The following is a 19,237-nucleotide window of genomic DNA, read 5'->3' as shown; positions in this document are numbered from 1 at the left end:
GCAAATGGGTTTAGACCTTTGGGTGAAAAGGGCCTGAAGTCTCCTAAATAGAAAAATCTTCAAGTAAATCAGAACTGACTCAAGAGTTTGGAAAATGGTACAGGGCTTAGTGACCTTCTATCAAACCACAGCCAAGGCCACATTGTAACACGTCCCCACTCCCAGATTAATTTTATTTCTGTCACCCTCTTCGCCTTTGAAATTCCTTCCATTCAGCAAAATTCAGGAAAACAAATACATTTTGACTTCTGTCCCTGATACTTCCCTGCGTGCCTTGATGAAAAATACAGTTTTCGTTTTCAGCCCTGCACCTGAGAGAGGCAGCGGTCTAATGAAATGAATTGTGCCTCTTTTCCCTGAAGCCCCAGATTTCCATATAACACATGCCAGTACATTTAGGCCTGAGGGCTCCTCCAAACTGAGCCCCTTTGCCTGCAGAGGGTCAGTTTAGTCTCTTTTCAGATAAGCAGACCTGCATGTGAACGCTACCTTGGTGCCAGAGCCTTTCCTGGGCAAAAGGCCGGGCCTTCTTCACCTGCAAGCCGACACCTCTCCTTCCCGGACAGGGCCTCGCAGGGCGCGGCGCGGCCAGCAGATGGAGCCGCAGCTGAATTTTCGTGAGCCGCTCTCTACACTGTAGAAGAGTCTGGAATAAACCGGAAAGGGATTTTTTTTTTTAAAGCATTCTAATTTTTAACATATATCGCCTTCTTTGTCAGGGCAGAGGCTCTTTTTATTTGACTAAGTTGAAATGCATTTGAAGTTTAAAAAAATCCGTGATTACGCAATCCCCCAATACATGTTATTTTAGGATTTCCATTCTTTCGAGGGACCCAAGAAGCAGGTTTTTAGTACTATAAACTGGCACGAGGGTATGGTGGTTCAGAAACGTTAGCAGGCAGCGCAGGATAAAGAAAGACTGCCTCAAGAAAACACCAGAATGGAGAGAGAGGAGCGAGGGAGCCTCCCCAGGCCGCGGCGGAAGTGAGCTCTGTGAGGGGCGGGGCGGGGCGGGGGGGGGCGGTGGCCTCGGGCGCGGCGAAAACCAGCGCCGCCTGCTGGTGAAAAGGGAGAGAGCGCGGATCGCGCCGGAGGCTGTGGCGTAGCTACCGGGTCCGTTTAGACAGAGCCGACATTCCAAAGTCTGTTAACACTCTAAATGCTGCACGATATACCCGCTAGCCGACGAAACCGAAAGTGATGGGCACAACCCGAGCAGCCTTTCTGTCGAGAGGAGAAACGTGCAGGCCCGTTATGAGTTGGGGGAACCATGTTTCAAAGGGCTTGACTGTTTTTAATGCTTCCTAAAGCTAAAAAGGATAATTGTTATTTAAGACAATCCTAAAGAAGAGGAAACATAGAACCCGATAGGAGCTCTCTTTCATTTATCCCATCCTGCTTTAAGTTATTTACAAAATATAAGTGGTTATCAGAAGCAAATTGGAAAAAATGGGCAAGGCACTGAGTTTCAAGGTGAAGGCGCTTATCATTTCTCCTAACGGCCCCTCATTTTTATTCCAGGATTGTTGCAGTGGTGTTTCTTGAGTCCCTCCTCCTCTTCCCACTTCCCCTTTCTCTTCACTCATTTGACAGGAGCCTCCGCAATCATCTGCTTAGAACACGTCATCCTCATCCACTGGAAGAGCGTTGTGGCACCACCTTTCTCCCCCTATGGCTGAAGCCCACAGAAAGAAGATGACGGGTTGCGCTTCTGCTCTTGAGCTGGTGCGATTGCCGGGAATTGTAACCTGCAAAATGATGGCAAAGGGCAGCTTCCCCCCTTTTTTTATGTTGCAGGGAACTTTATGTTGCCCTTCATTAGCTGGTGCTTTCTCCTGGAGAGCCCTGTCCTTCAGTTGCCCAAATGATGCGCTAAGTCCCTTCCACCTGCAGAGATCCAGTGCATTCAGTGTAAAAATCGCACATCTCTGTGGTTCTTCTAGTAAGGGAGTAAAGACCTCTAGGTAGACGGTGTCCTTTGGATTAGTCATGTGTTTATCAGGTCCCTGTTCTCTGACATGAAAATTCACATCTCCCATCAGGGTATAGCTGTAGGCATAAATTATAGGCTTTGGTTCAAAACAGGGCCCTCTCTTTTGTCCAGTAGCACCAGAAACACACTAATTAGGGACCTATTTGGAATGCAAGCCTTCTTGAGGGAGGTTGGGCCCCCAAGTCCTGTACTGATTACTTGGGCTGCAGCCTTCACAGTCTGGATCCAACCAGATGAGCACTGAGAGCTCAGTGTTTGGAACACAAAGGAGAGCAATGAATATATAGTAACTTAGTAAATCAGGGACAAGATCCAAGAGGAAGCCTGACATTTATCAGCAGAGAAAGGGAAGTAAAGGAGCGAATGTGTCAGTGTAAGTGTTACCGTGTTATAAAAGTGTCCTCCAGGGAGACGCTATATGCACAGGGCAGCTGATAACATTGACACTGTGCAGGTCGGTCTCCCCACATCTCCGGGACTGCTGAACCAAGTGTTACCGGCAGGCATACAGCTCGGAGCCCTTCCTGCTGCAATCCTCAGAGGGAGTTGGCTCAGACAAAGCAAAGCAGCTTCTCCCTCGGTTCTCTTTGTTCTTCCTTGGAAAATGGGCGCTCTCTCAAGTCTCATACACCAGCTGCTTTCACCTCTTGTACAGGGCCAAAATAGAATAATTGCCAATAATGATTTGGACAGCATATTTCTGCAGCTCTGAACTCTGTGAAATGGAGGATCAAATTATTTTCAGAATTCTAACATGCTGTAAATTCTTATTCTGGGTCTCTAGGCAAAAATTTCAGAGAGGTGCCCCTCTTCACCAATAAAAATAAAAATCTCGCCTTCAGAAAGGGGTAATGAAGACAGTGTTTTGAATCCCACTTAACCTAATAACTACATGTCCTGCACCTTATGCTTCAGAATCTCTTTCTCATGGGGGTTATGATTTAACGAGCAAGTTCTTTGTCTGCTAAGAAATCCCTTCAGCAGTAAAAGGGCTCCTGACAAATCACACCTTTTTATGCCATAAGTGACTTTTTTTCTAATAAGAATGATTTAACATAGCTCCCTTCAAAATAAAAACATTCAGAATTTTCTATCCCAGATTTAAGCATGGGATTAAGACAAAGGGTGCTTGTCTCGGGAACAGGCATGCCACTCCCCGAGCGCTCAGAGCATCTGCTGCCTGGCCTGATTCTTAAACCAAAAGCCACCCGTGGCTTCCGTGCCTGACAGCTGAGGTGGCCTTCTATGTCCAGTGTGGGCCAGCTGGAATGGGTTCACACGCACAACAGAAAATCGGCTCTGTGGGTCAAGAGAAACCTTACTGGGCTGAGAAGGACTACGGTGACATTTTGGAAAGACTGTTGGTTTACTTCTTGGGAATCCCCCCTCCCCCAAAGTAAGTACTTTCAGACCCTTTATGTGGCATCCTCAGGCTCTTTACGACAGTTCCTACTTTGGGGGGATTTTATCTGCTCACTAAATACTGGCTATTTGGTCCAGAATGACAGAAGATCTGCATGTTTTTACTCAGTCAAGACTTAGGCTGAGGAGAGAGCAGCTCCTCTCTGCCAGTTCCTGGTGACTTCATCTTTCTAGCACTCTGGGGAGGAAGTGAGAGCAAGTGGCAGCCAGGAACCCTGCCCCGCATTAGCAGCTAATTTAATGGCTCAGGTGCTATAGATGAGCTTCTGAAATAATTCTGAAGCTAGATAAGGAGCGAATAAGCAGGTGTTAAGGGAGTATATCTACCTTTGTAATTAACGGAACATTTTGATAAAGTGGTCACTGGGCATGTATATTCATAGTACTACCCTGTGTTTATATTATCATCTGTTACCCAGACAGCACCTTACAGAATGCCTTTCATCTGACAGGTCCTTTCCTGCGTTAACCTGGTGCGGAAGGCCCTTCAATTTAATAGCCAGGAGCATTTGTAGGCAAGAGCCCTGTCATGCCCTCGCCCTTTCTTTATGTTTCACACAGTACCCAGCAGAGTATTAGACACGCAGTAGGTGCTCAGGAGAGCGGCGCTTTAAAAAAAAAAAAACACCCACACGACAAGAAGAGTACAGACTAAAGGAACGATAAATGGCTGTGCTTTAATCCTGAGATTAGGCCCGCCTTTCCTGTCACGTCTGAGGACACTGGAGATGGTACTTCATAGACAGAAGTGGCGATATCGCAGCTTGTCTGGGGGATTCCGATGACAGCAGCTGGCTTTCCTCTCTGCCAGAAGCCATAGATGGGCTTTACATACATCATCTCATTTATACTTCACCACAGGCTAAGTTCACTATTATCACTGCCCTTATTTTACACACGACAAAACACTACCTGAGCCGCACAACTAGTAAACAGCCTCATCAGGACTTGAGTCTGGAGATAAGTCAGATTCCAGACTCCGCGCCTTAAGCACATTCATGCTCCAGAATGTCTAATAACGCCATTTACAGCTCCGTTCACTAACTGAGGTGCAAGGGAAAGAGGGAAGCGGGTAATAAGCAAACAATTCATAACTGACATGTCTCAGTCTTCATGGTTTGGATGTTCTTTCCTGTGTACTCTCATTTCATCCTCACAGCACTCTGTCAAGTATGTGACTATTATCTCTTACAGATAAGGAATGTGTCTGGAGAACAAGGGGGTTTAGAACAACAACAGCAACATGCTAGAATTCTGAGGCCGAGAGGTAACGAATGTACTGATAGGTAACGCCACGCCTGCCTCGGCCTCTCACCTCAGCGCAGAGTGCTGGTGGAAGTGCTTCCTACACTCCTTTCCTTTCTTACTTATCAACGCTCCAGGAGCCATAAAGCTTATGCCCGTCTCTTCCTGCGCCATAAATCCAAATAAGGTTAATGTTGACCTGATGTGCCACTAAGTCATTTCAAAAGCAGAGGCAGAGAGGTAGAGAGGAAACAGTAAAAGTGACAATGCATTCAATGCTACGTAACAATTAACAAGAATGAATTCCATCGAAACATACTGCCATGAAGTGATCTGCACAGGCATGGCAAGTTGACAATAATAAGGGCAACCTGCAGAATAAAATATAGAGCATGGTACCATGGATTTTTTAAAAGACACAAACCAATATGACACACACACACACACACACACACACACACACATACACACACATCTGCGCAAACACACATAGCAAACAGTTGGTTCTACCCCAACTTGATAACTGATTTCCCTGGGGAGAAACCGAGGCCTGGGGTGAGGTGGGTAGCATTGGCCTACTCTATCCTTTTACAAGATAATTTATTCAAATAACGTCCATGCAAAAGAAAAAAAGAAGGAAAGGGCAGAAAAGAGACAAGTGTTGCTGTGGGAAAGAAAGGATTAGCAACACACGGTAAAGCACCATCAGTGGTACAAAACGGGCCAGACGAAAATCCACTGCCTCGTTCATGTCCGTAAGAGACCAGCGAAAAGCAGAGAGTTCTCGTGTTGGCATTATTATTATGAATCGGGTGAGTTTTGAGATGTAATGTCTCCTAATTCTACCAGAAACACGGTGCTGAGAAGTACATGAGACCTGGAGCCAGAGAGCCTGAGTTCAAGGCCTGACTCTGCATTTCTCTGTAAGCTCGGGCTAATTTCTCAAGGCCTTAGCTTCCTTATCTGCAGAGTGAGGATAACAGCAACATACTTCATAGGATGCTTCGAGGACTGAGATAACACACAGGAAAGAATAGCAAAATCATGCAGACTGAGACTTAGAACTTATAAATTATGTTTGTGTTGACTGTCTTCCCAGTCTTTCTCTCCCACCTTAGAGAATTATGTTTTCTCACACCCTTAAGTATGCCCCACACTGAGGCACAGTTAATTGAACAAGCCATCAGTCTTCGATACCATATTTGCTGATCACAGGCCTCCATTATTTGAGGCTTTAGATTATGAACACACCTAGTTTTTAAGCTTCAGTAACCTGTGTTCACGTATTTATTTTAAGGAATATATTCATTCAATTCGTGTATACGACGTCCCCTTTTCCTGTGAAACCTACTTTTGATGCAAGAACTAAAATACCCAAATCAGAGAGACCATTTAAAGTACAAGCCAAAAATATCATTAACATTTTTTTGGTCCCTTTCCATGTGCTTATTTGTGGTCCTACGAAAATTTCAAGCTGTTCTGAGATTTCCGGAATCCAGTTACAAGCCTTATAATAAAAAGGGTTTCAAAAATAATCAAAGAAACACTAATACCACCAATATAATCAGACACAAAAGAGAAACATGAGCAGATGAATACACATCAGTTGCACGCACACAGCACCATGCCAACCACGCACGATGTAACTAACTCAACCACAGCCTCACCTTTGAAACGGAGCCAGGTTCTCTACTTTTGCGGGATGTGCCTGCGTTAAAAAGCGCAGGGACCTGAAGATTTCTGGTGAAGCAAAGAAGAATCCAGTTGAAGTTGTTTTGCAGTTTGAGTTCGGAAAGGATCCATTTGAAGGAACCAATTCCAAGCACACAAAGCACACATCCCTCCCGGGCTCCTCCACCCCATTCAACTGGGCTGTCAGTTTAGAGCTGGGCGCCCATTGTTCACTTTGTTCTACTCTAATTAGACTTGACAGATTGCTCTTTCTAGCTAGACTGGCTGTTGCCAAGAACGGAGAGAAGAGGTGAGGCTGACCTTGTCACTCTGCCCTTGGGATCAGTGGCCCACCCCCCACCCTAGTCCGCCAACACCGAAATGTATGCCCCTGCAGCTCAGATCTGTTCCCCTTCTCCTCCAGCCCCCTGGCAGTCCCTGTGCCACGGACTTGTCTTTCCCTCCTGTGAGATTCAAACCCTCATTGTCTGTGGGAGAGGAGGAAGTGTGCTCTAATATTTTTCATATTAATACTCTGACCCTTGCTTTTTTTTTTTTTTTTTTCCTTCAGGCCTGGTGGGGAAAAAACAGACCAGCTTTTCTGAAGGGAAAGATACTGCAGTTCCGCCCAGGAGCCGGGAAGTATCGATTGCTTAATGAAACAGAGCTCTGGAAGGATTCAGGCCCTGACACTCCCAGCGTGTGTCTGAAGCAAATCCGTGGCCCCGCTGCCCTCAATGTCCATATCTGTAAAATGCCACCGGTACTTCTCGAACCTTTGTCATATCAAAAAACATGTTATACTGGTGTTATATAAAAGTTAGATCATAAAATGGTAGAGCTGGAAATGATCTTAGAGATCGTGTAGTCCAATATCTTCACTTGGAAGATTAAAAAAGCAGAGGCCAAAAGAGGGAGGGGACATGCACAGGGTCATGAAATTAGTTCTTTAACTTTAAACATCTGCCACTGAGCAACAGCTTGCTAATTAGCTTTGTCACTAACCTGCCATTTCCCAGTTTATCCCGAGCTTGAGGAGAAATCACATTGGCCAGGAAGGCAACTTTCTTTCTCTGAGGAAGGAATTCTCCTCACCCAAGGACAATGTTTTCTGGAATGCTTCCGTTTACTGAGAATCCAATTGTCCTGTAATAAATAGATCCTGACTCACCCAACGCCACATGCCTCTTACCGGGGTGCAGGATGGAACTCAACAGACTTCGGGTCTGGGGCCCCGCTCTCAAATAGGAGGGACCCCCTCCTTGACCTAAGTCTGGCTACGCCCATTGCCTTAAGAGCTGTGAGCAGGGCAGACTGTTAGAAATCTCTCCTTGGAACAAATCTTGTGTTCCCCAGGTTGTAATGTAAACCCACTCATTTACGGTTCACTCCCCTACGTACAAGTATTTATTAAAAGCCCATTTTTTTTGTTAAGCCCCTGAGAGCTGGCAAGACTAATACAATGAGTAGGATTCAGCCTCAAGGAGCCTCAGAAGGAGGCAGCAGTGTAAACACTGATGTGTGTGGCAGCATTGTATGATGAGGGTGGAAGGAGGAGACGGTCGATTTTCCTTGATTGGGGTTTAAGGAATTTAAAAACCTCACAGAGAAAAAAAGTAAAAATAAAAATAAATTTTAAAAAACCGTCATGGGGAGAGGATACTTGAGCTGAACTTTAGGAAATGGAGGCGATTTTCCAGGTGGAAGTGAGGAAAGTAGGTGGCATTCAGACAGAGAGTGAGCCCATTGTTTGGGGGGAAAAATGTTTTTGGCCTGTGCAGTATGAGGAAGCATCATCCAAAGATGAGATTGGACATTCAGGTAGAGATCAGCGAAAGCACTATATCACAAAGGAAGCAGTTCGGATTTTACTGTGGCAGTTCAGGGGACCCATGAAAAGTTCCAAGCAGGGAAGTAACACGGTTCTGATTGCATCTTGAAAAGATGGCGTTGATGGCAGTGTGGAAGACAGTTTGGGGGAGGACTGGGAAGGAGCAAGACCCAAGGCAAAGAGACCTCAGGACACAACTGCAACAACTGAGGTGACCTAAGACAGCTGACTCAGTCTCTTCGAAAAGTCAGTCAGAAGAATCAAGGGAGGGCACTGTTTTAGTTTTTGCTTCCAAAAGGCTTCAATCGTTTTTGATCCTGACTCAACTAGATCAACTGTAAAGAGAAAATGTGGAAGACACATAGAGTCTTCGATAATATTGAGGTATCCTTGCGCGTTTTGGTAGGTGTGATGTTACCTTGGTAGCGTCATAAACCAACAGACCAAAGTGTTTAATGGGTGAGATGTCATGATGTCTGGATTTGCTCTAGAACACTGTAGAAATAAGAGATGAAGTAACTATGACGAAAAGTTAATAATTATTAAATCCAGATGATGGATATGTCGAGGTTCATTACACTCTACGTATATTTGAAAGTTATCAAAATGAAAAGCTAATAATATATTAGGCAAAGGAAAATGAGATCCCAAATTAAAGAAATTAGAGTGAAAATGGAGAGGAGAGAGCCATAAGCAATCGCTATACGACAGATTTAACAGTGCTCGGTGACTGGTTAAAAGTGGTTATTGGAATGGAAGAGTTGACGTGACTTCCAGGCTTTTGCTTGGGTGCCTGGGGAGACAGGAAAGAACCCACTCTTTCAGGCATGCAGAATTGGAGTTTCAGAGAAACACTGAGTTAGCGCTGTCCAGTAGGCAGTTGGACGCATCGATTTAAAGATCAGGAGAGAAGCTCGGGCCGGTGGTGTGGATTTGGGAGCTGTCAGCTCACCGACATTTGGGTGGTGATTCAAACCATTGGGAGAGCATGGCAGACAAGAAGGTAAGACGGCTGAAGAAGAGGCCCAAGGAGCACTTATATTTAAGAAGTGGGGAGAGGAAGACCTTCCAAAAAAGAAGAATGGCCAGAGGATAAGAACGAGAAGAAACAGGAAAAAAATAATTTCTGGAGAATCTGTCAAACATAAGGGGTCAACAGAATCCAATACCCCAAGTTAAAATGTGAAACCCATTGAATTTAGCATCTAAGTGACAACCGCCAAAGAACGTTCAGGAGAAAGTAATGTGTTGAAAAGTGAATCAGGGGAGAGTAAGTGAGGTCTGAAAGATGGGGGAGGGCTGGATTGCATGGTCCTCACAGGAGGAGAGGGGTGCCTAGAAATGGTTTGCAAATGGGCAAGCTCTGGGTCCAAACAATAACCTCTGCTCAAGGGGGCTCAGTGGAAGTGGATTCCTGAGAGAAAAAAAGAACAAGTTTTAGTTGAAGCAGGGGGAGGAGCGTGCATTCTATAAAGAGATTAAGAATATAGGGGACAGTTCAGTGAAACAAAGATCCCGGAGGGCACCGTGGAGAGAGTTTACGGGGTCAGCAGTGTCTGAGAGTCAGGAGGGCAGAAGGGGATTCTTTTGACCTCTGGCTGGCGTGTCTTAGCAACCTCTTCAACGATTCCCCAAATACAATTCTCTCCACTCCACACCATCTTACAGGTATCAGATCTGGAAAATGCTTATAAAGCATGACCTTGGTCGTGTCAAACCCTTGCCCCCAAACTTCCATTAGCTCCAACACCTACTGCATTAGGTATTAGGTATAAGATAGCCCTTCCATAATCTGATCCCGACCTGCTTTTTCCAGCCTGATCTTTTTGGGTTTGCTTGGTTTTATTTGTTTTGTTTTGTCTTCCTTTTCATGAACCTTCCTTCCAGAATGCCAGGCTATTCACTAGTCTTTGAATATATTGATTACATAAAATATTATAGAAAAAGGGCTGAGAAGTGTCTAGCATATAACAGCATTCAACAGATGTTAGTTTTTGGATATGAAACTATTTATAATTCCCCTTTAACCATTTCACGCAGTTCTCTTTTCCCTAAAGTGTCTTTCCACCTTTCTTTATGTTACAGAGCAAGATTCAGCTCGTGTCATCTATTCTAGGAAGCCTTTTCTGTGTCTGCAGCACACCACCTCTCTACCTCTCTTGACTATCAGCCTATTAGATCTGCTTATATGTCTGTTTCTCTCATTAGAAGGTTTCCAGAAGGCCAAAGCCATATATATATATTATATATATATGTATAATATATATATTATATATATAAACATATTTAGAGCATCAGTACATAGTACAGTACATGGCACTATGCATACTAAAAAAAAAAAGTGTTGAACAGGACTTTGCTCCCTTTCCTCTTTCTTTCTTTTTTTTTTTTTAGCTTTTTTTTTTTTTTAAGATTTTATTTATTTATGAGAGAGAGAGAGAGCACAAAGCAGGGGGAGCAGCAGGCAGAGGGAGAATCAGGCTCCCCGCTGAGAAAGGAGCCCGATGTGCCATTCTATTCCTCTTTTTTAAACTGCATTTTTACATGCTATGTGGTATGGTTCCTTATATGATATCCTCACTCTGTTCCTGAATGGCAGTGGACATTGTTTTTGTCACCACAGTGTCCCTTCCTGTTCTTCTGGCAACAGGCTTGATTTTCGTTGTGACAAAATCTGCTGTCAGTGAGAGAGAAAACTGCTCTCAGTCTTTGTGATTCAGATGGGGCTCTCCCAACTCCTGGGATCAGGCTGGAGGACAAGTCACAGGTCTAAATTAGCCAGTTATTGTCCCATTCCTATGGCCCCCCGATGGGTTTGAGTGAACATACGCTCTAACCCTTCCAATCAAAGTAGATCTCAGGACTTTAATCTTTAGAGTTACTGGAAGAGGGGTCCTCTCTCTCTCTCTCTCTCTGCTGGACATGGAGTCAATAGGGTGGGGGGCTGCTGTAGTCATTTTGATACAAATGACAAGCCTGTTTGAGAATGAAGGCAATACTCCAAGAGAACACAACAAAGAGAAAGAGTCCTGGTGATGGAAGCAGAACCGAATTCAGCTGGGTTTTCCGTTATTTGCAACAAAACCATCTTTTTAAAAAGATTTTATTTATTTATTTGAGAGAGAGAGGGCACATACAGGGGAAACAGCAGGCAGAGGGAGAGGGAGAAGCAGGCTCCCTAGAGCAGGGAGCCCGATGTGGGACTCGATCTCAGGACTCCAGGATCATGACCTGAGCCGAAGGCAAACACTTCACGGACTAAGCCACCCAGGCGCCCCTGCAGCAAAACCACCTTCACTGATACAATAATTATGCATAACTGATGAATGTAACTGATGGGATCATTATTTGTATTATGTATCTAGTACATTGCTTGACACATGAGACTCTTTAATAAATGTGTGTTTAATAGATAAAGAAGTTGTTGTGAGGTACGGCAGTTACTTATTTCTATAGGGCAACTTGGCGATATGTCTTTACAACCTTAAAAAAGATGATTCTTCTGGAGACAGATGGTGGCAGCTGCACAACCCCGTGAATGTGCTCAATGGCTCTGAACTGTACACTGAAAGGCGGTTAAAATGGTAAACCTTACGTTATATATTTTACCACAATAAAAAAGGAATAAAAAAACAAAAAAATCATTAGACTAGAAATAAAGGCTAATAGACCAGTTAACAAATGAAAACATAGGGACAGGAAAGTTTGTTGTACTGTACCAGCAAAACTAGTAATCATTCTCTACTTCTGGAAAATGCATCATAGGGAAATAGATAAGCACATAAAGTTGGTTTATCTGAGCATTACTAATAACATCTGGGGGACAAAATCATGATATACTCAAATAATGGAATATTACACGGTCATTAAATTGATAACGTAGATACGCTATGTAGGAACAAATATATCAGAATGCTAGAAATACTGCAATTATATTAATATCAAATAGTTTCACAAAAATAAGGCAAGACTTCTTATAAGATTTATGGATAGGAGCCGAATGTTGGATGGAAGAACATCATTCAGTAAGTGCTGGGAAGTAAACTGCTCGCTCAGAAAGAACTCACTGTACTGCACTGACTTTCAGATACCTTTGGTTGTAAGATACTTCCTGACTTCAAAGATGTGAAAACATGAAAAAGCATACATCTAGACTTGACCAAATATAATGCTTAGGGGCAGAAAATTGTACATGTCGGTGATTAGGATGAGGGGAAAGGGGACAGGAAAATCATTAGATAAAGTGAACTCAAGACGGGAAATGTTTTCAGGTTTATAGAATAAAATTATTTTACAGTAAGTGAAAAGAAGCCAGTGAAAGGCTTTGAGGAGAGGTGTAAGATGGCCACAAAAGCACGCACTGAAGGTTAATTTTCTAACTCAAGTAAAGGAAGCAAGCAACTATCCCTGCTAATTTGGACGCTGTACGATAGGTAACAGTGAGTGTTAACTCATTTACATTTGTGAGGTTTCTTTCTCTACTTTGTCTTAGGTAGAGGCCAGGCTTTATTTTTTATTTATTTATTTTTTTTTTAGATTTTATTTTTGGGGCGCCTGGGTGGCTCAGATGGTTAAGTGTCTTCCTTCGGCTCAGGTCATGATCCCAGGTTTCTGGGATCGAGTCCCATATCGGGGCTCCCTGCTCAGTGGGGAGTCTGCTTCTCCCTCTCCCTCTGCCTCTTCCCCTGCTTGTGCTCTCTCTCCCTCTCTCTCTCAAATGAATAAATAAAATCTTAAAAATAATAATAATAAAATAAAATAAAAAAATAAATGTCCGATTCTTGGTTTTGCCTTGGGTTGTGATCTCCTGGGATTGAGCCCTGAGACAGGCTCTGCCTGAAGATTCTCTCCCTCCCCCTCCCCCAGCTCACCAGTGCAGTGTGTGCTCTCCATCTCGCACTCTCTCTCTGTCTAAAATAAATAAATAAATCTTAAAAAAAAAAGATTTTATTCTTAAGTAACCCCTACACCCAACATGGGGCTTGAACTTACAACCCCAAGATCAAGTCACCCACTCCACATACTGAGCTAGCCAGGCAGCCCTGCCAGGCTTGTAATTTTAGCTTCCCCCTGCCCTGTTTTAAGAAGGGGTTTGACAGCTGAAGAGAAATAAAAAGGCATGGGAGTAACAAATTGCCAGTACTTGAGGAGAGGGATCAAAAGTCTACATTTTTCATGTTAACAGAATATAGGGAAATCAAGACTTCCCCTAAAGTGCTCTGTATCTCTTTCCATGTTGTTAAAAACTTTCAGTAAGCATTATTCTGTCATTAAACTCAACTACTTCCATCCAGGCTGTTTCACAAGTTAGGAATTTGACCAGCTGTCCATGGGGAAGTGAACTAAAAAAATGTCAAGCATTTTCTCTCTCTCTCTCTCTTTCTCTCCCTCTTTCTCTCTCTCTCTCCCCCCCACCCTCACACCCACACACCCCACACATTCGCAGACTTCAGTGCTTAGCAATACACCATATATATGCTATTTACTCACAGAGCTTGTTCCTTATTTTCAGTTATTTCTGTCCTCTGTAAAGTGGGAAGCACTGGGGAAGGCAAATTCCTCGGAGTTATTACTGTGACTCACGGTGAGTTCAAGTCAGGCACCGGGATCGCTGCCGCCAGCGATGGCTGCATCCATAGCCTCATCACAGAGTTGCCCCATTTGATGTAATTACTAATCACAGACAAAGGGACTTGGACCAAGAGCCACAGGTATGGCTCTAGGCAAAAAGGCCTTGGTAAATAAATTTACCTCATAGAATGTCAGATTTACTGGGAAACCTAAAAAACATGTAAGCCCTGAAGTTACTGACCTTTGGTAAACAACAAACTCACCTCAGGAGCTTTTGTAATATCTCAGGTAAGGTCCCAGGGTTGTTTTTTTGTTTTGTTCTTCAAAAAAGCTTCACAAGCAATTGTGGGGCATTAAAAGCTGAGAATTACTGTTCAATTCCCACTGCTCTCAGTTTACGGACGGTAACCTGTGGCCCAGACAGGTGGCTGGCTTGCCCCAGATCCCACACCTGGTTAAAAACAGAACTGAGACTAGAACTCAAACCTCCTGATTTCTGGCTTGGGGTCCAACCTGCCCCACTGATTGTTTTCTAAATTTTTACTATTATTCCTTCCTAATACATTTGAAAGTGTATAATTCAACCACTGGCCATTTAATAACAAAATCGTAGAGTTGCAAAATCTAGCATTTATGAAAGAAGCCAGTCACAAAAGACCGTATATTATATGATTCCACTTACATGAAACGTCCAGAATAGACAACTCCACAGAGTTGGCAGTAAATTAGTAGATTACCGGGAGCTGCGGGGAGAGGGTGCAAATAGGTGCCGGATTTCTTTCTGTGGTGACGAAAGCCTTCTAAAATTGATCGCCCAACTCTGTGAATATACTAAAAGCCACTGAATCGTAATACTTTCAAAAGAGGAGTTGTATGGTATATGAATTATATCTCAATAAAGCTGTTAAAAATCTAGTGCTAACTTCTCACTGGATTCTGAAAGATAATTAAAAATTTTTTACTTATTTCATTCATGAACATTTCTCTAAGGTTTATAAGCAGTCTCCAGATGGGTTTTTTCCTTAAATTTAGATTATCCCTACTTAGGTCCGTTTCCCAGGGTGCCGTACCCACCCCACCCCCAACAGCCATTTAATCTTCCCAGAACTTGTATGGTATTCAGGACCCTTGTCCTTCAAACCGTCAGACTCTGTGCCTTTGCCAAGATCATTCCCTCCACTGAGAAGGCTAATTTGTGTGTTGAAGGTCTACCTAGCTCAGATGTCTCCTCCTCAAGAGTCTTCCTCCCACCGCACTGGAGGTGGTCTACCCTCCAGGGTATAAAATTCTGACCAAATGTTTTGATATCATGTAACAAAGCTCAGCAACCTGTAGCCTGGACTCTGGGCCCTTACCACCTGCCAGCGGTCCTTCACTAATTTGGTTTTCCTTACTGTAGCACCCCACGTCTAGCACCAAATTCCGTGTCGGTGGTTTTGTCTGTTGCTTTCTTCTGCCCATTATGCTATCCTTCCCCTGCTCTTTTCCCCACCTCCTCACTCCCACCCCCTTTCTTTTTCTTTGTTTTTGTTTAACGATTTTATTTATTTATGTGACAGAGAAAGAGAGTACAAGCAGGGGGGAGCAGCAGGCAGAGGGAGAGGGAGAAGCAGACTCCCCACCGAGCAGGGAATCTGACGTGGGACTCATTCCAGGACACTGGGTTCAAGACCTGAGCCAAAGGCAGCTGTTCAACCGACTGAGCCACCCAGGTGCCCCTCCCACCCGCCTTTCTACCTCTGCCATTCATTTCTGGCTAACTCTCGTTAAATATTCAGGACTCTGAAAACATGCCATCTCTTCCAGAAAAGCCTCTGACACCTCCCCTCATCCTTCGGATGGTGGCCAAACTAAAGTAATGGCAAGGAAGTGTAGAAAAACAGACAAGTTTGAAAAGCAGTAAGGAGGCAGAGTTGGTAGAACTTGCTAATGTGAAATAAATGCACACATAACTCATAAAGGTCAAACAGAACAAACACTGCACGGGAGAATAAGAACTGGTAACAATTTAGAGTGATTTCATGTTTTTCCAAGCTTTATGCCATCTGCAGTTTTAATAAGACGATCCTCTCTGTCCTGCCAAGCATGTCCTCCTTTTAAACATCTCTTTTCTAATATTGCTTTATTGATCCAGAGCCTCTAATGACTCTCTCCTCGCTAATGCACCAAGCCTAAACTCTGCTTGCTTTCAAGGCTTTTACAGCCCTTCCCACCAGCGGCACCCAGCTGGGGTCAGACGGGCTGCCTCATCCTCCTGCGCAGATCTTGCTCACTCCGGAGGCTTCTAGCACTCTGGCTACTTTGCCTAAGGCAGTCCTTTCCCCACACACATTTCAGGGACAATTCAATGCTCAGCTTCATGAAATCCTGCCTGCCTGGTCCATGTGTCCCTGTGCCCTCTGATCTCCTGAAGCATTCATAGTTAATAGCATCCAATTTAGCATTTAATTATACATGCTCATCTAACATAATTTACTCTTGTTTTAATGTGTGTTAGTCATGTTTCCCCCAACTAGATTATAAATTTATTGGGGGTAGGAACCATGAGTTATACTTCTTTCAAATCATAAGTTCTGGAAGCAGACTATGCTCAAATCCTGGCTCTCCTGCTTGTCAGCTATGGGACATCGGGCAAACGGCTTACCTCCTTTCTTAGTTACTAAAATTTAAAATGGAGCTAATAAAAATAGCTATCTCACAGGAGTGGCTATACAGCTAGATGTAACAACTCATAGACGGTGCTCAGCAGATACGTGGCACGTTATAAGAACTCAGTAAACATTAGCTAACACTATCATCCCCCACGTTGCTTAGCATAACATTGAACACTGAGTAGATGCCCCCAAATTAATTTTTGCTGATTTAGTGGGTTGCATATAAATCTCTTTTAGATGCCTAGGAGATTCAGAATCTTCTGTCTTGAGACAAAAATTGTGTTTTTGTAGAGGCAATAGTTATTTTTAAACATTTATCAAGATAATTTTACCTCCCAAATTTGGGGGAGCATCTCACCGTTGCCCTGCATGTATTCCCTTGCCTGGGTGCTGGTGTCCAGGTGAGGAAATCAAGAGGCAAATCTCCCTCATCTTCCAAGGAAACAGGGGATGAACATTAGATGGCAAGATAGAACTCAGATGCCTGGAGTATTCTGGGTGCCGAGTAGCAGTCATCTGCTAAGAATCCATACTAGAGTCCCCATATGTGTAGTTTTCCGGTTTGGATCGTGTACACCTCAAGGAAACAAACATAAGAATTTCTGTATTGGCCTGTTGGTAGTTGAGGCGACAGTGTGTCTCGTGGAGGGCAAGACAATGATAAAGGTGAGAAGAAGGTAATTAAAGACCCGAGGCTGAGCTCCAGACACACACTGTTATTATATTTTATATCATACCAATTACCATTCATGCCCCTCCCCCAAATACTCTACAAACTAAATAGCTTCAACTAGCTTATTTGGAAGAGCCAAAGTCCCATGGGCCTCACCTTGGTGAAATCCGTGGGACTCACGGTACTATGGAGAAAACAAAGTATTGCTGGAGGGGAGGAATGGGAGAATACAGCAGCTGATACTACCTGGATGGTCGTGGGCCATGTGTAGGATCCATATCATAAAAGATCATAGAATGTGAATTGCATTGTAAAGCAATTCTTTGGGGTTATTCTGCGTCTTTTAAATGTGTCATATTTTCCAAATGAAACATCTTGCAAATGAAAAACGAGTTGGTTGAAAACAGAATCGATTTATTTATTTTACATTGTGAAGATACGAGACACAGAGGCTAGAAGGCAGTTGCATTGAATCACAATCCCAACAGCTGACTATTCCCCTTGTCCAAAGCTCTTAAAGTGATGAATGAGAGGTCACAGCTATCAGGCAAGGTGGGAATCAGATGCAGACATGGTGGGAGGCCAGGGGTGTCGTGAGAACAGTGAATACACCTAGTTTCCAGCCTGGTTCTGCCATCTCCTGGCTCTGCCTCTTTGAACAGGTCAGTTCACTTTCCCGGTCCAAGGTTCCTCATCAATAAGATGACCAGGGAAACATCTCTAAAGCTCCTTCCAGCCCTAACATTCTATGGTTCTGTTGACTCGAAGAAAATCTATGACTTATTCTGCATTTTGGATTGCTATTTCCCTAAAAGATCCATCTTTTCCTCTCCCCGCTCCTTCCTTCTTCCTTCCTCCCAAGCCATCCTCTCATGCACACCCTGCCCCTTTCTCGCTCTGACTTTCATTCCAGAATCTGAAAAATACTCCCAAGCTTAAAACTATTGGTTACAATGATGTGTTACTTAGATTTTTTTCCCCTCTGGAGGTGTCTAGGAGGCATTTGCTGAAAGGTTGAATTTAAATCTGTAGTTTCAAAGGAGGAGGAAGGAGGCTGATACTGAACTCCCGGCCATGCGGAGCTGTCTCAAGGCAGTATTCCTACACGAGCTGAACAGTAGTCCACGTAATGAATATACGGCTTCTCTATGTCCCTTCAAATGGTTTCTTGGAATTAGGATCACTCTACAGTCTCCATAATTGTTCCAAATCACACTGGGTCTTTCACTACCGCTCTCTGATATAATTTCTGAGCAAGCAGTCAGCATAAAAAAGGACTAGGTCAGCTCTTTGTGTGTCAGTCCTTGGCAGCACAGTCCTCTGGGATGTGTCTCCTGGCATCCACCCAGCCTAGCTATCAACAATAAAAGCTTCTCTTTGTGCTTCCAGTAAGTCATAAATAAATCTCCTCAATCCCACCTGTTTCTGAGAAGAGCTTCAACCATGTCCTTTACCTCAGGTTAAAAAAAAAAAAAAAAAAAAAGACATGATTGCTGCTTTGGGCAAATAGTTTTTCAATGTCCGCTGAAGCCACGGCCCATTTTCTCCTTTCCTTACTCTCAAACATTCCGATGTGTCAGTGGAGTTCCAGGCCCTTTAGCTGCCAGGTTCTGAGACCGGACTGCTTTCCCACCTTAGGCTAATTGTCTTTTCTGAAGCCGCTCAGCCCTCGCGATCTTCCTGCGGACGGCAAGCGTTAGCTGCTGAAGGAGGGCTCCTTCCCCGAGCTGCCGGGAAGGCACACCCCCCAGGAGGGCCACGCGGCCCAGGGGGCAGCAGGGCAATGGTGGACCTGGCTGTGGCTTCAGACACCCTAATAACTTTCCCCGAAAGGTGACAGGGCTAGATCTATGGGCCTCTGAGGGAGTACCAGGCACCAGGCCGATACGAAAGGAAGAACAAAATAGAATTTCTGTTTAGTGAAACGAGAAAACAGCCAATCTCACTTACGGCCCAAACAGGTCGGATTCCTTAAACACCTCTCGTCCAAAACCTCCTGTGAAACATTAAGCCTCATACTACTGTTCTGAGGCCAACATTAATCCTACTTTCCGGCAAGACGGAGAATGAGGTCAAGCACATTATTTCCTGCTGCAGTCAATGTTGGAATTAAAGAAATCTGCTGACTCCGGTCTCAAAACTACAGAAATTAGTCACTTCAGCCAATCCATTGTTGA

The 19,237-nt window shown here is 44.0% G+C and overlaps 1 long non-coding RNA gene across 1 annotated transcript in view; it reads right to left on the bottom strand.

Annotated features, from left to right (window-relative positions):
• Positions 1-4,014: 4,014 nt before the first annotated feature.
• LOC121105418 overlaps positions 4,015-19,237 on the bottom strand; it is a 39,425-nt gene continuing 24,202 nt past the window's right edge. The window contains exons 3-4 of the long non-coding RNA XR_005837923.1: positions 6,328-6,400; positions 4,015-4,219 (exon numbers count right to left, since the gene is read on the bottom strand). This is a non-coding gene — a long non-coding RNA (uncharacterized LOC121105418). The remainder of the gene's footprint in view (positions 4,220-6,327; positions 6,401-19,237) is intronic.

This window comes from Ursus maritimus, unplaced genomic scaffold, assembly GCF_017311325.1.
Source record: "Ursus maritimus isolate PB19 unplaced genomic scaffold, ASM1731132v1 scaffold_26, whole genome shotgun sequence".
Lineage (NCBI taxonomy): Eukaryota > Metazoa > Chordata > Mammalia > Carnivora > Ursidae > Ursus > Ursus maritimus.
Note: the sequence above shows the minus strand (reverse complement) of the source record. Positions and strands in the feature narration are given on the sequence as shown.